The sequence below is a fragment of the Manis pentadactyla genome, chromosome 10 (genome assembly GCF_030020395.1).
Source record: "Manis pentadactyla isolate mManPen7 chromosome 10, mManPen7.hap1, whole genome shotgun sequence".
NCBI lineage: Eukaryota > Metazoa > Chordata > Mammalia > Pholidota > Manidae > Manis > Manis pentadactyla.
The window spans coordinates 105070298-105087320 of record NC_080028.1 but is presented as its reverse complement, the minus strand read 5'-3'; the positions used below and the strand labels follow the sequence as shown (position 1 = coordinate 105087320).

Here is a 17023-nt window from a genome sequence, read left to right as displayed (position 1 = left end):
ATCACCTAATGGTCATCAGAGAAAAGGTTTGTTTCCACTGAATCGCTACTCCCAAAACACACATTTCCCAACCCCCACAACTCATGCAGATCTGTATTCATCTATTATCTTTGTCAGCTCGGGCACGTGTTCATTTCGCTTATTATATGACACATTTCTTGAGTGCCAATGTTAATGTTGGTTGAGGAAGGAAGGGAATTATGACTTTAATGGAATAAGACAATGAGTTCGATACTTTAAAAGTATTTACTATAGAAAAACTACTATGCTTGCTGCACTACCTGTAGCCGTAAAGGGTATCTATGGAACTACCATATGTTTACTTCACATGAGATCTCAAAGTATAACAGCTATGAGATCCTAACTGGGGACTCAGACCAGCACAAAATACATTCAGACTCTTAGTGACTAGTTTTGCACTATGACATGTCAATCCAAACTATTCATATCAATTAGGTTTTGGAAAACTCTCAAAATGCAACTTTAATTAAAATGTAAGGCTCTGTCATACATAATGGCAATTCTACTAAAATCAAACAAGGTATGACAAAGTGTTACTTCGAAAGAGGTAGAAAGCACTGTGTGTGCTAAAGGACCTGACAAATGTGTTTTTCAAGTGTATTTAGTATGTACACATTTTTTAAAGTTTTACTCTTGATCCATCTAAACTACACGGTACCTATCCAGGTACGAAATAGACAGGTCATTCCAGTTAAATATTTTTATAAATGTAGTGTTTATTATATAGTTGGCTTTTGATTAATTTTTCACACCAATGAATGTACAGTTACAGTAACAGAAAATGTTTTAAAATATTTACTATTACTATGTATATTTCAATAATGAGCAACTTAAGAAAGGTCACCTAACCTTGGCCTGTGATGCCAAATTCTTTGCACAAAGGCAGAGTTGAGCAGTTGTCATAGAGACAACTACCTGTAAAATATGTATTCGCTAGGTCTTTGCAGAAAAAAATCTGCCAAACCCTACATCAAGTGAGGGGCATAATCTTGAAGATCTCTTCATAAGATCCAGATTTTTGGTCCAATTCTTACACACTGCTTAGGCAAGAACCCTGATATCCTCACTCTGTGTCTTTAATGTCTGTTGAATGAGTAACTAAGGGAATGAATATACTCATATAGTATATGAGTAGTTTGTAAATGTTAACAGCATTTACATTTCTTGCTGGCATAAGAACATGGAGGACATGAAAGGGTAATAATGCAGAGATACAGAACAAGCATAAAATGGCAATGCATGTATTTTTACCAAAAAAAGAATTGTATCTATATTCCTATTTATCTACACGTATTCTTCCCTCATTTTTAAGAGCACCAAATACTAAAGAGTTCTTTTGCATAATCAAAACAATATTTAAGAGTTCATGCTAATCTTGGGTGTTTAACAATGAAATCTGCCTAAAGAGTATTAGAACCTAGACCTCATAGATTTTTTTTAATAGCTACACAATATAAAACAGCATCTCACAAGATCATTAACTATATAGGTCATACTCTATTAAAAAAGACGACTACAACACAAATAGGTATTTTGCCACCCCAGCTGAGCATTCACATATTTCAGTTACATTATAGAAAAAAGTTTTGATAAAATCAAAGAATTTGAACATTACTTGGGGTTTAGTGCCAAGGTACCTTTAGGTAAGATGATTTTGTTTTAATTCTTTTTTTTTAGGGGATTAAATTTACTGGGCTTCTTTTCCCTTATTAATTTATAGCAGAAAAAAAATTAAGAGACACAAGTTAAATTCCTAATTTCATATAAAAGGAAAATTTCTGAGGAATTAAAATTGATTATTTTTTCATTCCTATTACCTTAGAGACAACAGGGGTAGGTAAAAAAAATATGCCACCCAGCTTAAAATGCACTGTGCTGGGCCAGAGCCTCAGCACAAAGCGAACCAGGGAGAGCCAGCTGGGTGCTGGCCCTTGGTCATCCCAGCGCCCTGATTATCACCCAAACTTTATCTTTCTTCACTTCAACTACCTGAAAGTTGGATGGAACTGAATTAGCACTGAATTTTCCTACTAGACACAATAACCGAATATACTTTTGGAGTGAACATATCAAAAAATATTTTTAGTCAAAAAATTACTTGTTTTTAGTGTTAAGTATACAACGTAGGAAAAATAACCTACAGTGGAGCAGTTACTTAGATTTCAGGATGTATTTTCCCCTGGAAACAATGTTATACCAAATAGCTAGGTTTCCACGATAATCAGTAAGTGCCTACTGAATATACCTGTAATATGGACAGTACTTTGTAACTTTACTAGATCTTATTGTGTTTCTATGGCAAACTCTTGAGAGTTATAATTTCCAAATAGCAGCCCTACCTTCCCACAAACCTCTCTCCCCAGCATAAGCCCAAACTCTTTGTAGGACTGGGAACTCTCCTGGAGACAGCACTGCAGGGGACGGAGGCAGGGGTGCCAGTGAGGGACAGCAGTTCCAGGGGTTCTTCACCTCCTTTTGCCATCATTTTTGCCTTTACATAGAAAACCAAAATGGGGGAAATTAGTTCATGTTATTTATCATCATAAATAATTATTTTCTATTGTAAAAAATTTACCAAAAAAGCAAGAACCTTTCTTACAGGTCCTATTCAGGAGATGCAATACTTAAACTCAAAACGTCTCTTGACAGTGTCCTTTGTCACAAATATTACAGCAGTATTGAATGAACCAACATTAATGAATTAATGAATGACTGGTTGGTAAAAGGAGTAGGTTAAGCTGGCTGGGAAAATAGGGGAAATATATTCTGGGAATAGGAAAGAATGGTCACATAATTAACAACAGATTGACATAGATACAAGAGCTAACTAGAGAGTTCAAAACTGTTCAATGAGAGCTTCACTTTGTTTCTTAATTAAATCTCATAAAGGTAAGAAAATTTTGCATTTTTATTGTAAAAATATAGAAAATACCTAAATTTAAAATCACTCCTATTCATCTCTTGAGTAATCAAGTCCTATTAAGTTTCATTAATTTACATTTTATAAGAGTCTTTGCTTAAAGAAAACAGGGAAGGAGATTCACTGTTTGCACTTGCAAGCCAGGCTTTGGGGTTGGACTTGGTCTCAAGTCCTGAGTTGCCATTTAATGATATGATGACCTTAAGCAAGTAACTAAAACTCTCTGATCCTTAGTTTTTTCAACCACAAAGTATGAGTAATAATTCTTCATAGGTTCATTGTCATGATTAAATGTGATACATAGATCGGGCTTAAATAGCAAGTTGATGGCACATAGGTGATATTCAACAGAAGCTACTATTGTTATTGATATTGTAAGATGCATTTCAAAACTTAAGGGTTACAGTCTCAAATAATTACAATAATCTCCTGCACAATCCAGCTTTAGTTACCCCTAAGGTGGATCTGACCTTTCTAAATATTCAGCATCTTTCTACAGCTGGGAAGATTTCATTTCTTCAACTGACTACTGCCAACTTTGCAACACAGCAAGCTGTAAAAATAAAACATGTTCAAGACAAATGCTGGGCATAGAAGCTACAGGGCATAAATATGCAAAGAAATAAAAAGCTAACCATTTCAAACAATAAGGCTTCTCTCTCACTTACCAACTTTACATTTCCCTGTATGGCCCCGGAAGATGACTGGTTAGCCAGAGACGGGTAAGATTCCTCAAGGGAGGAACTACCTAAGACAGGCACAGTCGCAGGGGGGTCATCAGGTGAGAAATTGGGGATCAACAGAGGTGAGGCTTAGAACCTCACCCCCCCGTTCTGAGAGAAATCTTCTGCATACGTGGATGTTTTATTGCCCTTGTCTAGCTTGGATTAACACATAGTCTACAGGCACACACCTGATCATCTACATTTGCTCTCTTACAACACTAAACTATGTTTTCTACCTTTATCTTGTATCTACCTACCACTTCAGCATTTTATTAAAAATAATAATAAGAGAGAAATGTGGTATCCACATATAAATCAAGTATAAAAACCAAGTGAGTATTCATATTTGAACTGACTGTTTATAGTTCATAATGCATGAGCAAAACCGAAAGTTTCTGTGCTGACTGCCCTTGTACTGTTCACTATGTAACTTATTCATTATGTAAGAATTTGTTCTCCATGTAAGAACTTGTTTGTTATGCCTCAGAAGATTGGAGACTGACGAAAATTAGGCTTGGGGTGGATTAATGATTGTGCATTGAGCATTGACTCCCCTACACAGAATTTTATTGTTGTTAACAACCATTTGATCAATAAATATGAGAGATGCCCTCACAAAAGAAAAAAAAAAAAAAAAGGACAGACTTCCAATGGTAAAATAAATAAGTAACCGGGATGTAATGTATAGCATAAGGAATATAGTCAAGATATTCTAACAGCTTGGTAGGGTGATAGCTGGAACCTAGAATTATGTATATAAATGTTCTACCACTGTGTTGTACACTTGAAACTGATGTAATGTAATACTGTGCGTCAACTACCCTTCAATAAAAAATAATTATCTAAAAATAAATAAATAAATAAAACATGTATCTAGAAATGAGAACATATACCACCATTACAAGTAGCTATTAATTGTAGAGAAAATAAGTCTTATTCAAATATATATTTTATATTTCAAGAAATCTCTGGTGTAAGAAATAATGTGGCCCTAAACCAGCTACTTTTATACTTGCTCATACTTACTCACTTATGATATGTTCAATTAGATTCTTTATGAAGATGCCTGTCATTCCTTATTAGAAGCTTTGAGCAGCAAAATGCAAGGCATCTCAACCCACCACTGAATATCCTTATAATAGCCATGTTTCCCTCAAGGGGTACTCAATATCCTGGCCCACAGACCAATAAATGACTCACTTCCAGGTGGATCTAAAAAGTAAAGACTAGCTAAGGGGTAGCTCAGGCCTAGGAACAATTCTCCGGTTCAGTTAGTTACCAGAGGAGTGTCTGCCGGCCAAAGAGATCAGAGCCGGTCTGGGGAGACTGCCAGAGTGAGGCATCCTGGCGGGAGCCGGAAGAGGAAAAGACTTAGCCAGGATTCTATGGTGACATGAATCTTAACTGGTGGCCTACAGAGCATGTTGGAAGCTTGAAGGTATGCCCTTAACCACTCTAAAATAGCCATCCATTACAGAACACTAGCAGTTGCCAGGAGGTGGAACGTATGTCCATATCAAAGCAATAGCCCTTTCACATTGTTGAGAAGGACCAACAGCTAAGGCCAGTATCCTGACCCTCCTGGCGGACTAACATTCTTGCTCCCTATCAGAACTCCCACCAAAATGTGGTATGATACTTAACTGAAACACTCCCATGGTCACAAAGACAACAAAATAATCTCTTGCTAAAGAACCTCTCAAAGCATTCCTTACAAAGAGAACAAAATATGGCTGTAAAGAATAACATGTCAGACAAACATCAAACATATTTTGGAAAGTGTAAAAGTTCTCATTCTATTAGATTATACTATGTGCAATATTAATATATTGCCAATATGCATAAAAGCAATATATCTTTAAATCAAAATACTATTTAGCTAAAGATAAACTTTCCATTAACCAGATCCATTAAGAGGCAACCCAGTAGGGGAAAAAGATGTATGTACATTGTTCATTATAATTCAATGTTCTATGTGCAATAAATGCAGTAGACATGGGTGGCACGGCAGTCCTGAGGACAGAGGGAAAAGGAAAAGAGTTTGAAGTTCAGGGAAGGCTTTTTGGAGATGTCACAAGAGTTTTGAAGAAAATTTTGAAAGACAAAAAGGAATTCTACATGCTTACTATGGATTTAGATGGTGTAGAATATTTATTTTTAAAGAGTTTACACTGCATCCCCTTGTAGGTTTAAGGTAATTGTTACCAGACACATGACTACACGTCTTGACCTAGCAATACATACAGAGGGAGAACCCTGTCCTCACTCCCCTCAGTGATGGCCAAGGGGCAATTTACACACTGGCAGTTATTTGTAGGTCTCATCAGATACACTCGGAGTGGATGAATCCTTACTCCCATGCCTCCAAGACCACACTGAAGTGCAGGCAGTGGTCTGCCCTGGCTTGTGTGCACAGTGTAGCCTCCCCCCTGCCCCCACCCCAACGAGATGAAAATGCCCGGTACCTCTGAGGGCTGCACTAGGTAGGGACTCCCGCATTCAGAACTGTCCTATCGCCCGTCTACAGTGGTGGTTTTCTTTTTCCTTATCATCGGTGGTCTACATTGATACTTCTTCCTTGTCCCTTCTTCTGTTGCTTCTCCCACACTACTCAGCTTTCAGGAAAAAAAGGCCAAGCAGGCTACTCAGGCCTTTCTTTCCTTTTCAGCCAAGAACCAACCAATTAAAGCACAATGGACGAAATCTTTGGATCTGACCATTCTTCACTTGTTGCACAGTACTAAGGAGAATATTCTTTCTTTTTTTCCCCTCCCTGGTTTTTACCAAGTGAAGGGATATTCACAAAAATTAGAGAAAAAAGCATCCCCTAGTTAGCTTAAGTCTTCCTGTGGTAACAGAGAAGCTTCTAGGATGTCACTGAAAGAGTGCTAGGCAGCATCTGCAAGTGAATCCACACAGAACATAGATGACTGGGTTGGACTTCTCCACATTTTCTGTTAGTAGTATTAGCCTTGTATCTTCCCAAAGACACTCCTGAGAGTTGCATTTATATGTATTACATACAGTGCTTTCAGGAACTCTGGTTTGTGTGTGTGTTGTAACTGACCATATTATTGACTGTATCACCATATGATTTCACTTATATGTGGAACCTAAAAAAATAAAATAAATGAACAAATAAAAGAGATAAACTCATACAGACACAGAGAACAGACGGTGGTTGCCACAGGGGAAGGGGGATGGGAAGATGGGTGAAATAGGTGATGGGGAAAAAATAGTAAGAATTTTGGTACCTTGATCTGGGTGATGGTTACATGAGTTCCTACCTACACGTAAAAATTCATCAAGTTGTACATTATCACCTATGCACTTTATTGTATCTCAATACAAATAAAAACTTACTGTATTCGAAATTAAAACAAAATTTTTAATTACTTCATTTAAATAAATCCATTACATGTTAGTATCACTTATTTTTATGAAAACAACTATTTTTCAAAACAAAAAACAGTGAGAAGAGTGAAGTTTATGTTTTTGCAAATCTTAGTGTCTGTTTAATATAAGCCAGCTAAATTTCATATCTGCTTCTGCATTCAATTTGTGATACATTCTGGTGAAAGTATGTGAGGAAAACCTGGCCTCACACAGATACAGAGTTGGAAAATGAAAGAGATACTGTAAATATTCTTCTCTGATACCACACCAAAACTTGTGTTCAAAACACAATGTGGAATCTGAAGGAATTCTACATGCTTACTATGGATTTAGATGGTGTAGAATATTTATTTTTAAAGAGTTTACACTGCATCCCCTTGTAGGTTTAAGGTAACTGTTACCAGATACATGACTGCAAGTGTATAGGAAACTCTATTTTATTAAAGTCTATGTGGCTAGTTTGTACTCTGAATGACTCTTTTGCCAACGCAGGATTTTGACAGACATTTTCTCAAAAACTGAGTGATCCTGAAAATTCAAGGAAAACAACTGACAATATTCAGTGCCACTGACAGAAAAAATTTGTCAGATGGAGAGTTTTAGGTATCTACAGGCATTCCACAAATACTAAAACTGGGAGTGGGAGGGAAATAAAACTATTCCCTGGCAGCTTCAATACTGCAGTGGACACTTAAAATACAGTTCTGAGGGGGCCTTACGATTAGCATGTATAATGTGTGGGGGGAGATGGGGAGGGCTGTGCAACACAGAGAAGACAAGTAGTGATTCTACAACATCTTACTATGCTGATGGACAGTGACTGTAATGGGGTTTGTGGGAGGGGACTTGGTGAAGGGGGGAGCCTAGTAAACATAATGTTCTTCATGTAATTGTAGATTAATGATAACAGAAAAAAATACAGTTGTTTATTACAGAGGGAGTACTAAGAATTAAATGGACTTCTTACTAGTTGTATGACAGAAGCCAGGCCACTTAAATTTTCTGGTTGAATCAACAGAGAATGGGAAGGCACTCTAAAAAATGTGAAAGCCTAGACCAACTTGATTTATAACCCAATCCCTTCAAAAGAGAAAAAAAGATAAGGATAAATAGGGAGAAAAGAGTAAGAGACTACTACTCCCATAATTCTCCTCCTAAGTTAAAATAACTAAAAATTCTTCATTTTATCCTCCATTTGCCCCAGTTTCTATTAAGTACATTCATCCTTAACTCTTCATCTTTCAAACCAAATACTAATTTCCTTTATCTGCTTAAGTGTCCAAAAGGAAATTTCATTTTATTTAATTATTGGAAAAACCCAAAGCAACACACTGAATTACTATTTAAGAGGGGATGGGGTAGATACAAACAAATATGCAAATCAAAAATCAGTGTGTTGACTAAGTGTCCATCAGAAGATGAATGGATAAAGATGTGGTACATATACACAATGGAATATTATTCAGCCATGAGAAGAAAACAAATCCTACCATTTGCAACAACATGGATGGAGCTAGAGGGTATTATGCTCAGTGAAATAAGCCAAGCGGAGAAAGACAAATACCAAATGATTTCACTCATCTGTGGAGTATAAGAACAAAGAAAAACTGAAGGAACAAAACAGCAGCAGAATCACAGAACCCAAGAATGGACTAACAGTTACCAAAGGGAAAGGGACTGGGGAGAATGGGAGGGAAGGGAGGGATAAGGGCGGGGAAGAAGAAAGGGGGTATTATGATTAGCATGTATAATGTGGGGTGGGGGAATGGGGAGGGCTGTGCAACAGAGAAGGCAGGTACTGATTCTACAACATCTTACTACGCTAATGGACAGTGACTGTAATGGGGTTTGGGGGGGTACTTGGTGAAGGGGGGACCCTAGTAAACATAATGTTCTTCATGTAAGTGTAGATTAATGATAACAAAATTTTAAAAATGTATATATATATATATTTTTAAAAATCAGTGTGTTGATAGTCCTAACTAAAAGCTTAGTCTCTTCACCTCTCATTTACAGGCAATAATTTAAAAGGACAGAAAAATTAAGACTAAACAAATTACTCAGTATGTATTGAAATATATTGCCACAACATACAAAGAATGAAGGTACTCTGGGAAAAGAGAAAATTAACAAGCTTGTCTTTTTCTTATGCATAGTTGTATTTTATAGTTTACGAAGTACTTGAACACACATTACCTCAAGAGCTATGCAGCAACCTATAAGGTAAGTAGAAATTATCTGCACTCTATAGAAAAAAAAACTAGGCTTCAAGGAATTTAACTCACTTGCCCCAAATTGAAAGACCCATCAAAGGCCTCACTGTGAGCACAGTCTGGTGGTTTCCAGTATCACTGCGTCAGCAGTTATGTTTTAGAAGTTTATTTGGTGGGGGTGGAAGCAGCAGAATATTTTAGTTACAAAGTAATAATTACTAATAACAATAAATTTCTTTTCTTACAAGTAAAAAACTAACCTGAATACCTATATATAGATGTATAGAGAAGAATTCTTTTTAAAGGTCAGTGCCTTCAAAATCAATGATGATCTTTCTCATCAATGCCATATAATCAAAAAATTCAAATATATGTACAAAGCTAGAAGAACAAGTTTTAATTCAAGGCCTGAACAATAATATTGTAACAAAAAATAACTTTTTAAACAATTTGTTAAAGTTTGGTAAAACATTTTGGGTATTTTTAAACTATAATTTAAAATAATTTACTATGTACTTAAAAATTTAATCCAACTCAAGCATTTTTGAACACTGAAACATCTGAAAGTTCCATGAAAAGCAGCTTGAAAATCAGTGCATAATGGTTTGCTCTCATAAATTAACTATTTGATCTATGCTTAGTTAATTTAATACCAAATTAAGTAAAAAACTGCTTTTTGAAATAAAAAATATGTATATAAGAAATCTAATTAACCAAGGTAGAATATAGCTAAGTAATTCAAGTCAAAACAATTCCATTCTACTGATTGAACCATATAAATTTTCTATTAACTGACAATTTTGACTATAAAAATGAGGTTCATATGGTTCAACTAATATTTCCCACTTTATTTTCAGTGTCTTCACTTGTGAAACCATCAAAACGTCACAATAAGTGACTATATAAGCAAACTGGAAAACTGCAATAGCCAACAAAGCTCTATCACTAGAGCCACCTAAACATAACTAAGAATTTTTAAAATTAAAAGTTAATAATGCAGGTTTTCTTCACTCCATTAGCTCCCAGCTGCTCAATACTCAAAGGACACTGTAATGTGCCACCTCTTGTTTATCAGAGGATAAGTGGGCAGTTACTTACCTTTCTTAATACAGTTTGGCACTCCACTTTGAAATGCATCTGGTTTTCACTGGAATTTCTTCAAGTAAAATGTATTTCACTTCAAAACTCATTAACTTTTCCAAAGTAAATTAGAAGCATTTCCTCTTTTATTAAAAATGTTATTGAATTATTTCAGTGGTAACAGAGCAGTTGGGCTTACTAGGAGTTACAGATCTGAGGACAGTTTTGTTTGTTCATTTATTCCCCTATACAGTTTACCTCTCCATTCTTTTTACTGACTTAAGATTACCAAATTAGGTATATCCAATAGTTTAAGAAGTCTCTTTATTTTGGAAGACACTGAATCAAAATTGTCAGGGCACTTCTAGGAATAAATGTGATTGTCATACAATATACAATTCAATTTTCACATATTGGGTTAAACTTAATTATTTCATTTGAAGGTGAATCAGTTCCTTTTGAAGTTCTCCCCAAAGTCAAGAAATAAGCCACTTAGAGAAAAAGGTTTTATGCCACATATAAAGGTGACTATTCCCCTATCATTAATGAAGATTATAACAGCAAAGAGTAATTCACAGTGGGTGTGCATGAGTTTCATTCTTCCATTTATGAACTACACTGAGCTAAAATTCAAAATGCTCTGACTCACTTGGTTATTACTAAACAGTTCATTAAATGAAAAACACAGATAAATTCACAGAATCGCATTTTGGGAGTTATAGAAAAATTTTGAAGTTACATATTTTCTAACAAAAAGGAAATACGAGAAAAAAATTTTATTAGAAAGAAACTCTAACATGCTATTTTTAGAATGAAGAATTTAAAACCACTAAACACTTGGTATCTTTTAAGAGCACTTAAGAATGGCATTCTTAAAAAGCTACAAATGTTGCCAAGTCATGTCATACCTGGATCAAACAATCCCATTTTCATCTAAAATAATTATTTCATGCTACTGCGTGAATCAATATTAAATACCCTGGAGTTACTAAAAACTGGAATACTGGCAGAGGTGTGCATAGCAATTATAAAATATGAAAATGGTGAATATCCATTTTCCATATACCTTTCTTTCAATAATGGCTAGAAATGAGGATGTTCTTTCTAGGTGAACAGAAACAGTTTCTTAAAAGCTAAGAGATATAAAGAAAGCTAGCAAAATATGATGGATCCATAACCATGGTTATCTCAAAACTAAGACAAAATAGATTTTGAAGCCTAATATCACCTCCAAACACTGGCCTACCGAATTGCCAGAGCCATTAAAAAAAAAGTCAATATAGTTCTTTTTTTCTTTATTCAGTTAAAAAAAAAAACCTAGCTGTTACTTAATCAGGCTTGACTTTAAGCAAACATCTCAACACTCTCCACGTTAAATATATAACTTAATCACTTTTAAAGTTAGGAAATAATAGTAATCATTTTTTAAAAAGCTGAGTTCAAGTGACAGACATCTGGCCCTGAAAGTAAAGTTAACATTCAACTAAGCCGATCTGCCCTTCTGATCCATTACATTTCTCATAAGCTGCCCTACTATGAGCTGAGCAAGTATCAACTGTAATTTATCCCAGAGTTTATGGAAAAAAATAACTGCACATACTCAACATGCACATTTAATAAAAACTATTTCAAGAAAAATATACCCAATAAACACAATTTAAGGCACATTTAACTGTTCGATCAACTTCAAATCTGCAATCTCTACTTTCTTCAGTCTCTCAAATAGAAAAGAAAGAAAAAAAAAAAAAGGCAGCCCTACTGCAGGGAAACGAGGCTTGAAAAACAACTTTGACTGGCACTTGGCCTAACCCACAGAGAAAGAAAAACAGTATTTGGACAAAGAGTGCAAATATTTGGGCTTGCTTATTTACGTGTTTTCTTTCTATTTTTAATATATACAACCCCAACTGAACGGTATTCAGAGAAATTGACGAAGAACGGTGCATATTCATTTCAGTCTTTCAGTCCCGGTGCATTTGCCCAGCTCAGCAATTTAAATTCATTTGTACTGGACAAGCAGCAGCGCCTCAACTAATGTTTCCATTTAGTGAAATGCAAAGACAGAGTTTGGAGAAAAATAAACCAATTATATTACTGAGTGGCGGCTGTTAATGTCTGATAAAGCTATTATCGGTCTTAAGAGAAATCTTTTCATTTCCCCCCCACCCCCACACCCCACTCAGCGGAGCAATGAAGCCAAGCAAACAGAACAATACCGGAGCGAACTTCCATCAGCCCCTGGAAAGCAGTCGGCAGCCCGCGCGCTGATTCCTGCGGACTAACACGTGGCGGCGTAGGGAGCCAAAGGGTGGTGACCGGTCCGCCCTCCACCCCCGCCCGCCCCCTGCAGAGCCGCGGGGTAGGACGGCATTGCGTGGGCGTGAAAGCCGCCTCTCCAGTTCCTTTCCGGCCTGGACTGCAGGCACAAGCCGGCCGCCTGACGAGCGCAGCGCGGGGCAACCCCGGACGCTCCGCTCCCACGCCGGCCGCCGCCAGCAGCACGCAGAGGACTGGCCCGCCGCCCGCAGCCCACGCAGTTCTCCAAAAAAGAAGTTCAGATGGCCAAAAGACACATGAAAAGATGCTCCACATCACTAGTCATCAAGAAATGCAAATTAAAACCACAATGAGGTATCACCTCACACCACTAAGGATGGCCAACATCCAAAAGACAACAACATATGTTGGCGAGGTTGTGGAGAAAGGGGAACCCTCCTACACTGCTGGTGGGAATGTAAATTAGTTCAACCATTGTGGAAAGCAGTATGGAAGTTCCTCAAAAAGCTCAAAATAGAAATACCATTTGACCCAGGAATTCCACTCCTAGGAATTTACCCTAAGAATGCAGCAGCCTGGTTTGAAAAAGACATATGCACCCCTATGTTTATCGCAGCACTGTTTACAATAGCCAAGAAATGGAAGCAACCTAAGTGCCCATCAGTAGATGAATGGATAAAGAAGATGTGGTACATATACACAATGGAATATTATTCAGCCATAAGAAGAAAACAAATCCTACCATTTGCAACAACATCGATGGAGCTACAGGGTATTATGCTCAGTGAAATAAACCAGGCAGAGAAAGACAAGTACCAAATGATTTCACTCATATGTGGAATATAAGAACAAAGGAAAAACTGAAGGAACAAAACAGCAGCAGACTCACAGAACCGAAGAATGGAGTAACAGTTACCAAAGGAAAAGGGCCTGGGGAGGATGGGTGCAAAGGAAGGGATAAGGGGAGGGGAAAAAAGAAAGGGGGCATTATGATTAGCATGTATAATGTGTGTGGGGGCACGGGGAGGGCTGTACAACACAGAGAAGACAAGTAGTGATTCTACAGCATCTTACTACGCTGATGAACAGTGACTGCAATGGGGCATGTGGGGGGAACCTGGTGATGGGGGGAGTCTAGTAAACATAATGTTCCTCATGTAATTGTAGATTAATGACACCAAAATAAAAAAAACAAAAAACAAAAAACACATGGTTATAAGAGTGGAAGACAATCCACAAAAAGGAGCTTTGTTCCTAAATTCCTCAAGAATAAAAGAGAACACTGGACAAGATCACTATGATAATCTTAAGGTTACTAACAGGATCCGCGTGGTTTCCAGTATCTCAAAAAGCCCAAGTGAATCACATATTTTCCTACAATAATGCTATAGATTTGACTAAAATATTACTTTTTGTTAGTATGGCAACTCAAGGCTCTTTACTGTAAAACTTTTAATCCCTTATTGATTAGTCCTAATAGTGCACGGTCCCTCTGAGGTAATATATTAGTTATTATTAAATTCACACAGGGAAATTTCCAATTAATAAGAATTTCTACATAAGGAATATCTGGTAGCATTCCACAAACACAGAGCATGATTTTTATGTTAGACAACTCTATTGCATTCTACTCCTATGAAAATAGATACGTGATATACCCCATCATACTATTTCATGATCGTGTCAGTCAACACTTTTGGCCTTGCCTTGTGAACAAGGAAAAAAGTCTTCATTACCTGTATTTGATCTTTGTATGAGAAGGCAGGTCTCTACTTGAATGCTGCTTTGACAGTTGGCTCAAATCACCTTCTCCTTTTCCTCTTCCGCCTCTTGCAGGTTTAAAAGTTGACCTAGCTGCTGTCATCTTTTACACTTTGAAGAAAAATAGTATCAAGTTATTCCCAAAATGATAAACTTTCATTATATAAAGTACTGACAAATATCCAACTTGTGAAATCATTTCCAAACTCATTTTCTAAATTTTGCTTTCATCTCAAACAAAAGCTCTCAAGAAAACAAATAATGAGTCTCAGGAATACAGGAATACAGCTTCTTAAGCAGTTTCTTGTGGAATGGGGATATTCCTAAAGGGATTACCAAAAGAATGATTAGACTTGACATATCAAAGCCTTGTAAAATTCAGTATAGCCATGACTGAGTTTTTAAAATTCTCAACTCAACCTTACTCCACCAGACTCCCTAAAGTTTGTACCTCATACAACAGAAAATAGGCTACAAAAACAAAAAAAATACTTTGAAAATCCCCAGACAAAGTTACTGTCTTGGAGAAAAACGTGCTAAATTTCAATGACAGTTACACAGGCAAAATTCTCCAACAACTTTTTGTTGATGCAATTTTCTCTACAGCAACCATGGTAATAAAAATCTTGTATTTTGCAGGTTATAATTTACTGAATGTCCAAAAGACAGGAACTTCACCCTAAGTGATTCTGATAACCAAAAGTCTTCATGGTACTTCTGGGTTTGAGCAGCCAAAAGTGTACCGCCCAGCAGCTATGGTTCCCCAAACCCGTCAAATGTTGGAAAAACAAGTGTGTGGGGAAGCTGGGGGAACTGGTTTACTTCTCTAGATTTTCAGAAGAGGAAAGGGGATGTATCCAGAGAGGGAGAAATAGGGTTTTCTGCCCCGGGGACACAACTGCCTCCCACGTCCCCCCCACCGGCGAATAATCGTCACTCCCGCCTCGGGGCAGGGAGCCTTCGGGCTCTCCCGGGAGTCGCCGACTCCTACCCCAGGCCCGACCCGCTTTGGGGCGAGGCCGGTGAACCCGGCTTAGCAGCCCGCACAGCGGCCTTCCCGCGGCGCTGCGCCCGACAGCCGCTGGGCTCCGCCGCTGCCCGCAGCTCCCGAGCACCGTTCGCCGCCAACCCCGAACTCACCGCACTTTTTTTTTCCGCCCCATGTGGACAAGGAAGACAATCCGCCAGCCTCCTGTCACTCACGTTGGCCGAGGCCCCACGGAGCGACCTCCGCACCTCATACAGACACCACGACTCGCGACTCCCAGAAACCCCTGCGCCAAAGCCCAAGATCCCGAAGTAAACCCGGGCTTTTCCAACGCACGTCATAGACGGAGGCAGCCACCAATCCGCGGAAGGCATACGTTGCCATGACGACGGCGGGAGGGGTCCGAGCCTACGCATTCGAGAGGCCGGGCATTTGAAACCAGTGCTTTAGAGAAGGCTCTGAGGGCGGTTGTGTACCTAGAGGTCTCTTCCGTCTTTTCCTTCTCCGATCCCCTCCTAGACCCTTTCGTGGACAGAAAGCTCCGGGTGGCCGACTCCACATCTCCGGCTAGCGACAGAGAGCGTCCACATCCCCGACCAGCGACAGAGAGCGTAGAAAAGGATTGCACCCAACTGATAGATCCACCGGCTCCTGCTTCGTTTCTGCTGAGCTAGACCTAGCGAGCCTAGAGAGTTGGGCTGAAAAACTAGTATTTTCATTTAATTGGATTTGAAGAAAGAACAAATATATACGGGGGCAACCACGATCTTTATAAAGGTACCATTCCCACAAAAATATTAGTCTTCAAAGCAAAGGTTGTATTTGTATTGTTGGTTAAGTTTTATTTTTAAAGAAGCCTAAGTTCTAGTGGGAGGGGAGGTGTTCCCGCTTCCACTTTTGTCCTAAAGTCAATATAGCAGTGAGACTGGTCTTTCAAAGTTATGAATCAGGTAATGTTGCTTCTCTGCATAAAAATCTACTGATTTTAGAATAAAAAATCAAATTCCTTAATGTGACCAGAGGCCCCATGGGCTCTTGTTCCTGACTATCTCTGACTTCACTTCCAATCAATCACTCTTACATACTAAGCCCTACTAGCTACAGCCAGCTGGGAATTTCTGTTTCACAAACAAGGAAAGATTCCACTGTGCTGTCTTTGCTCTGCTGCCTGTGTCCCACGATAACACATCACCATCCTTCAGGTCTCAGCTCAGATGTCACCTCCATGAGTTTTTCCCTCATATCTACATTTTCACCTCTAACACAAAAATACCGTTGCATCACCCTTTATTATTTTGTCATAGTACTAAACAATCCTGAACTTACTCTGTTAATTGTTTACTGCCATTTTTCCTGTCTGAGAGGAAGCATAGCAAAGTCATTAAGAGAAAGAGCTCTACAGCCTGACTCTCTTGGTTTGAAATTCCAGCTCTGCCCTCTGCTAGCTCTGTGACCTTAGGCAGGTTATTTTCCTTTTCTGTGCCCTCAGTTTCCTCAAGTACAGAATGAAGATAATTCTGGTCTCTCCCTTATAATGACGTAAGAATTAAATGAATACTTATAAAGTGCTTAAAACTGTCTCAACAAATGATACTTGCTAAATGTTAGCTGTTATTAATATTATTTTATTATTATTGTCTAT

The 17023-nt window shown here is 38.0% G+C and overlaps 1 long non-coding RNA gene across 5 annotated transcripts; it reads right to left on the bottom strand.

Moving 5' to 3' along the window:
* Positions 1–717: 717 nt before the first annotated feature.
* On the bottom strand, positions 718–15684 carry LOC118908723 (uncharacterized). Of its 5 annotated transcripts, XR_008992258.1 has the most exons (6): positions 15534–15684; positions 14369–14504; positions 6132–6281; positions 5615–5679; positions 3412–3494; positions 718–2512 (listed from the first exon to the last, which is right to left on the bottom strand). It is a non-coding gene; the product is annotated as an uncharacterized LOC118908723 (long non-coding RNA). The 5 variants fall into 5 exon arrangements; XR_008992259.1 differs by lacking the exon at positions 3412–3494 and having other exon boundaries at positions 15534–15683; XR_008992255.1 differs by lacking the exon at positions 6132–6281 and having other exon boundaries at positions 15534–15681.
* Positions 15685–17023: the final 1339 nt, after the last annotated feature.